The sequence below is a fragment of the Sorex fumeus genome, unplaced genomic scaffold (genome assembly GCF_029834395.1).
Source record: "Sorex fumeus unplaced genomic scaffold, SorFum_2.1 ptg000072l, whole genome shotgun sequence".
Lineage (NCBI taxonomy): Eukaryota > Metazoa > Chordata > Mammalia > Eulipotyphla > Soricidae > Sorex > Sorex fumeus.
The window spans coordinates 68,067,630-68,074,478 of record NW_026606129.1 but is presented as its reverse complement, the minus strand read 5'-3'; the positions used below and the strand labels follow the sequence as shown (position 1 = coordinate 68,074,478).

General features: G+C 43.8%; 1 pseudogene; it reads right to left on the bottom strand.

Annotated features, from left to right (window-relative positions):
- Positions 1–1,111: 1,111 nt before the first annotated feature.
- On the bottom strand, positions 1,112–1,415 carry LOC130037873 (elongin-B-like; annotated as a pseudogene).
- Between the last annotated feature and the right edge of the window lie 5,434 nt (positions 1,416–6,849).

The following is a 6,849-nucleotide window of genomic DNA, read 5'->3' as shown; positions in this document are numbered from 1 at the left end:
CACTCCCATTCCTTTATTTATCTGTAACCATTTCTCTATGCTCTCTTCCCCAACCAGTTAATCAGCTTTTCCTCCTAATCAGACTCTGTTTATTTGTAAGGTCATATCCTTCTAGGACACTAAACTTGTATTGTAAGTTAATATTGCCTTTCTCTTTTGAATAGCCTTATGTCTTTTGAATAGTTTGCTTTAAAGCAATGTCCTTTTTGTATAGATACAGGAAGACAGTTAATATTATGCTTTTATAACTTAAAATTTCATTGGCTTTGAATATTATACATTCCCAGGCATCTGTTTTCTCAACGTAAGCCTCAGCTGCCCTTAGTTCCTAGCACCCCAGAAGCAGGGTCCCGATGAGGGACTGAATGGACCCAGGGCAAGCTGTGAGCTACCCTGGCATTGAAATGGGCCAGGCCAAAGCGCCTTGATTCTTAATATAAGAGCTTGATCATGGACAAATGCTGTCATGATCCAAAAATTATGATGAGATTAGGACCCTGCTAGGGATAAGAAAGGCTAATATGACCTGAGCACTGTAGTCTGAGATCAAGATGACCCCAGGAAAGCAATTCTATAAGCTTAATGTATCTCTTACTGTGCCCATACAAAATGATTAATATTATGAATGCTTATATGTTTGTTGAACAAGGAGAGGAGAAACACACCCATGGGATTTCGCTCTTGGGTGGGTCATCCTGCTTAGAGGGTATCTGTCCTAGAAGTACCCCCTGAGGGAAAGAACTCTACCCCTACTTATTTGTGACCACACCTATGTGTAAGCCCCAATCCCTCATGGCTTTGAGATTTACTAGACTGTAAGAGTGGGCTGGGGAATCCAGATCCAGATTTCAGAGCCAGAAGGAGAATGAAGGGGGATCGAGGAGGAGAATGAAGTAGAATGGGGGAGGAAGAAGCAGACGGGGAAGCAGAGGAGAGACAGGAATGAATGGAGAGAGGATTGGAATAAACTGCAACTAAGACCAACCAGCCTTGCCTTCGTTTCCTTCCTTCTCCTGCCCATCGCCATCGACCTCCCCGGAGTGGGAGAAACAGCCTGAGACTACTGAACGCTGGCGGTGGGAAGAGATAGACCGCTGCTGTCTTTTTGTGTTTACACATCTGGCATCCCTGGGTGGGCTGGAGAATGACTCAATGTTCAGGGCCTCAAAAGCTTCATCTGCCCAGAACGCAAGCCCCACTGTGTCTAGGGCCTGCAACTGCACTGTCTGACTGTTGAAGCCACATTCGCCCAGCGTCTTGCCGTTATCCAGGAGCTGGTCGTCCTTGTACAGCCATTGCTCGTCGGGCAGCCACTTGAGGATGACCTCAACGATGCGCTTCACCTCGAAAATGGTGCTCGACTCCTTGGCGTCCATGAAAATGGTGGTTTTGTGGCTCCGGATCATGAGGAACATGTCCTGGGGGCAGCGAGCCCGCGTGAGCGTGTGTCATCTCTAAACCCTAAACCCAAAACTCTTCAGATGTTGGACTACATCTCATCACTGGCCACTTAGCTTCTCTAAACTTCCTGTTCCTTCCCTATAAAATACAGCAAATAATATTATCTATGTTAGCCATCATTTGTGGATTCAACAGAAATTTAATTCCCATTATAGGCCAGAGTCTGTGCTAGAGAATTAGCAAGTATTTATTAAGCACAGCGGGTAGGGCGTTCGCCTTACACGCGGCCAACATGGCCGACCCGAGTTTGATTCCTCCGCCCCTCTCGGAGAGCCTGGCAAGCTACCGAGAGTATTCGATATGCCAGACACAGTAACAACAAAGTCTCCAATGGAGACGTTACTGGGCCCGCTCGAGCAAATCGATAAACAACGGGAGGGCCTTTATTAAGCATCAATTGTGTATCATCTGTGAATATTGTCAACACTTAGTTATTTGCATATCAACTGTACACCTTATGAAAAATATCTGAAAATGTGAACTCTGAGTGGAGTTTTGTACTTCCCCAGTGAAGTTCATACACACCCATGTGCTAAATCTTGGGCCCATTGTCTGTCAGGGTGTCAATCAAACTCTTCAAGCCTAGACTCTCAATGACTGCAGTCGGAGAACACAAACTAACTTCATCATCAGTCTAAGTGCTTCATAACTAAAAAGGCAAATAAGTCTTGTTTCAAAGTCACAGAAGTTTTGATTCATTCTTACTTTGATGGTCTGCCTGAGATTTATTGCCCTTTCTATTAGCTCACAAACATCAGGAGCCAGAGGAATAGCACAGTGGGGTAGGATGTTACCTTTGCCCATGATCAACTCATGTTTGATCCCTGGCATGACGTATAGTCCCCCTAGCTTGCCAGGAGTGATCCCTAAAAGCAGAGTCAGGAGTAAGCCCCGAGAGCTCCTTATAGTTAAGAATTGTGACTCTATGACTCTAAAACAAAAATAAATAAAACAACAAAAAAGAAATACACATTAGGGAATTAAATCGCTAGACATCACTGAGAGTAGGCACGGAGAGTCTCACTCTCTGCTATTGACACCGCATCCCCCATTTCCTGCCTTCATATAACCTCCTACTTCCAGGACTCTGAAACTATCGAAGAAAAAACATTTCCACAACGCTTTTTTATTCCCTTGTCTTTGAAAGTGAGGTCTTCATGTGTCTTCAAGCTTTATCGTGTGGTTTAGGAACACAAACGCCCCACACCCATGAGGCTGGTGCACATTATGAAGAACAAAAACAACCCATGTTGGCATGAGTGAGGGGAATAGGAATCTTTGTCCACTGCTGGTGGGACTGTCAACTGGGTTCAACCTTTTTGGAAAACAATATAGACACTCCTCAAAAAACCTGAGAGTTGAGCTTCATATATCCCAACATTTCCCTTTAAAGCCATCTACCCCAAGGGCCCCAACTGCATTCTGAAAAGACAGTTGCACCCCTGTGTTCATTGCAGTGTTGTTCACAGTAGCCAATATCTGGAAACAACAGAAGTGTTCAGGAGTAGATGACTAAATAAGGAAACTATAGTACATATACACAATGGAATACTATTTGGCAATAAGAGCCAAAATCATGCTAACTGAAGTTAGTCAGAAGGAGACAGACAGATACAAAACGATCTATCTCGTGTGAAATATGGAGAATCATAGTAAGGACAAAATAGATGGGAAAACGCAACAGGACTACAAAACTGAGTTTACGCAGGGAGACCTGAGAGTGAGGGGGATCTTGGGGGACCCTGAGACAAAAATGGGGGAAGCATTTACTTCAGTGGAGGATCTGGGACAAGAACTCTGTAAAATCCCACCACTATTGTAAATAATAGTGACTTTTTTTTTTAATTTTAAAGGAACACTTACTGAATTTAAAGCAAGAACACATACTGAAAGAAAAGTAAGAGTGTCACAGATTCCTGAAAGTGGTACTTAATAGAGACTTTATCTCTAGCGTCAGAACACGTGTGTATTCAAATCAGGCTGCTCCATTTGGGGTTGCTAAATAAAAACCAGAATATAGTAGATCTGCGTAAGTATTTGTTAGGTTAAGGAAAAGTTACCTTTTATTTTTGGTACTTAGTAGAGATTAGGAGAGACCTTGCTTTCTGACCAAGTTTCAGTCATAAACATTTATTGTTCCATTTTCTTTCCCAAAGCCTAAAAAATATCAAATCTTCCTTTTATTTCCACTGTTTGGCTATAAACTCTGTAAAGCCAGCAGCATTTAGCTCAAGGAGTTGCTTTAATCACTCAGCAGAAATTTTATGTCTGAAACACTTCTGATATGAGTCTACTCAAGTTGCAGCCTGGGTTATAAGCAAGCAATGGACTTGATTGCAGATGACCCGCTCTGAGTAATCAGCGGAAGCCAGCCATGAGCACAGTAATTCGGAAAGGGCAGAGAAAGCGGATCCAGGGCAGGAAATCACGGGCAGTTAATGAGAATCAGATGCAATGGAACCCAGACCACAGTGCTCGTCCTGATCTCTGGGCACAGGGAATTCCATCCACGAACAGAGCAGATTTGATTTTATACAGCACTTTCATCCCCCTAAAGAATCCCAGAAGGATTTCAAAAGATTTTCTGCATCCTGGTAGTTAAGTGATGTTGAAGACAAACAGGGGCAGTGTGTTGTTACTCAGTCTCAGAATATGCCAAAGGGAAGGTGTGAGCCAAGCAGGCATGCCAGGAGAAACTGACCAGGTAGAAAATACAGATTATTTTTCTGTTTCAGATGAAGATTTGCTCACAAAAGAAATCCAAGCATCATGATATCACAGTGGCAGGGTTAGGGGTTTGGCTCAGCAGATTGCCTTGCTTGTGTGAGGCCCTGGGCTCAATCCCAGAAAACACACACACACACACACACACACACACACACACACACACACACACCACAAGATGTGCTGCAGTACCTTGGAATCCCTATCTTGTAAATATATGGTCAAAAGTTCAAATGCCCAGTGTTGCCACATGTGCTGACTACAGTCCTGTTAGCTGTGCTGTTTGAGTTTTGGAACTCTGTTACCTGAACTCCCTAGTACTATAAGCAATATCCAACCACATCATCCACTAGATATGAGTGAGTCCCGCAAAGGGGGTTCAACCCTTGGCAAGCACAAATTGAAAAGGTGTGTGAACACCATGACCCAGAAGCGTGACTCTTGGTGAGCATGTGTGTGAGCACCGCAATTAAAGGAGTATAAATCTTGGAGGGCCCTATGATCTGTGAGTACCACAATCTGATGTATGACTGCTGGTGAGCACCACAGCTAACAAATGTTCAAGCATCATGGTTACACCCCAGTCATTGTGATCACATCAATATAATGAAGGTCAGGGGGAAAAGAGAGAGAATTTGAAAAAATATTGCGGGGTGGTAGTGTTGTTTTCTTTTGTTTTGGGTTGCTAGCTGTGCTCAGCACTTTCTCTGGGGTTTGCACTCAAGGATCACTCCTGGAGGTGACAAACAAAAACTGTCCTCCTGTTGTTCATCGATTTGCTCGAGCAGGCCCAGTAACGTCTCCATTTTTTGAGACTTGTTGTTACTGTGTTTGGCATATTGAATACATCACGGGTAGCTTGCCAGGCTTTGTCGGGAGGGCAAGATATTCTCGGTAGCTTGCCAGGCTCTCTGAGAGGGGCGAAGGAATCGAACCCAGCTCGGCCGGACTGGCTGCGCACAAGGCAAACGCCCGAATGCAAGGAAAATGCCTTACCATCGGTGCTATCCTCTAACTCAAAAGAGGGAGTGTGGGGCGGAGAGATAGTACAGCAGATAGGGAGCTTGCCTTGCACATCGCCAACCTGGGTTTGATCCCCAGCATCCCATATGGTCCCCCCTAGTATAGCCAGTAGTGGTTCCTGAGCACAGAGCCAGGAATAATCCCTGAGCAACGCCGGTTGTGGCTACAAAACAAAACAAAGACTTTCCAACAGATACCTGAGGTTAGTGTAACATGGATAACTATATATAAACAGATATATTTTTATATGCAAGTAAAACAAAACTTCACAAAATTTTACTTACCCTTAATTGGGACTGAGGAAATAGTACAGGGGATAGGTGCTTGCCTTGAATACAGCACACCTAGGTTCAAACCCTGTCCCTCAGATGGTCCCCCATGCCGCACCTGGAGTGATCCCTGAGCAGAGAGCCAGAGAGCTAGGGGTAACCCCTGAGTACCACTGGGTGTGGCCCCAAAGCAAACAAAAAATACCCTATATGTAATATATTCTGATTTTATCTATTCTACTTCACTACTTTAAAACACTGATCAAGTACCCAATAGGTCATTTTTTTTCCCTTTATTTTATTTTATTTTTTTTAAAGTTGTAGATTTACAATTTTTGTGCTTTGGTTTCAATTATACAATGATCAGATACCCATCCCTCCACCAGTGCCCATTTTCCACCACCATGGATAATATCCCTCCCACCCCCATCCCCCCATTCCCCCTGTCTGTGTGGCAGGGCAATCCCCTGTGTTCTCTCTCTCCTTTTGGGTGTTGTGGTCTGCAAAAGAGGCATTGAGTGGCAAACATGTTCAGTCCATAGTCTACTTTCGACATGCATCTCCCCTCTTGGGAGGATCCTCCAAACATCCTTTATTTGGTGCTCCCTTCTCTATCTGAACTGCCCTTTCCTCTAGGATACCCGGCTGGCCTCTAAGTTATGGAGTAATCCTCCTGGTGCTGATCTCAGCTATTCTTGGGTATTAATCTCATACTTTGTTACTTTATATCCCCCAGATGAATGCAATCTTTCTATGTCTATCCCTCTCTTTCTGACTCATTTCGCTTAGCATGATACTTTCCATATTGTACCACTTGTATGTAAAGTTCATGACTTCATCTTTTCTAACAGCTACATAGTACTCCATTGTGTAGATGTACCAAAGTTTCTTTAACCAGTCGTCTGTTCTTGGGCATTCAGGTTTCTTCCAGTTTCTGGCTATTGTAAAGAGTGCTGCAATGAACAAACAAGTGCAGATGTCACTTCGACTATACATTTTTGTCTCTCTGGGATATATTCCCAGGAGTGGTATTGCTGGGTCAAATGGGATCTCAATTTCTAATTTTTTGAGAATCGTCCATACTGTTTTCCAGAAGGGCTGAACCAGTGGACATTCCCACCAACAGTGAAGGAGTGTCCCTTTCTCGCCACATCCACGCCAGCATCGGTTGCTTTTGTTCTTTTGAATGTGGGCCAGTCTCTGAAGTGTGAGATGGTATCTCATTGTGGTTTTGATCTGCATCTCCCTGATGATTAATGATGTAGAGCATTTTCTCATGTGCTTTTTTGCCATTCGGATTTCTTCTTTGAGAAAGTTTTTGTTCATTTCATTGCCCCATTTTTGGATGGGGTTGGATGTTTTCTTCTTGTGG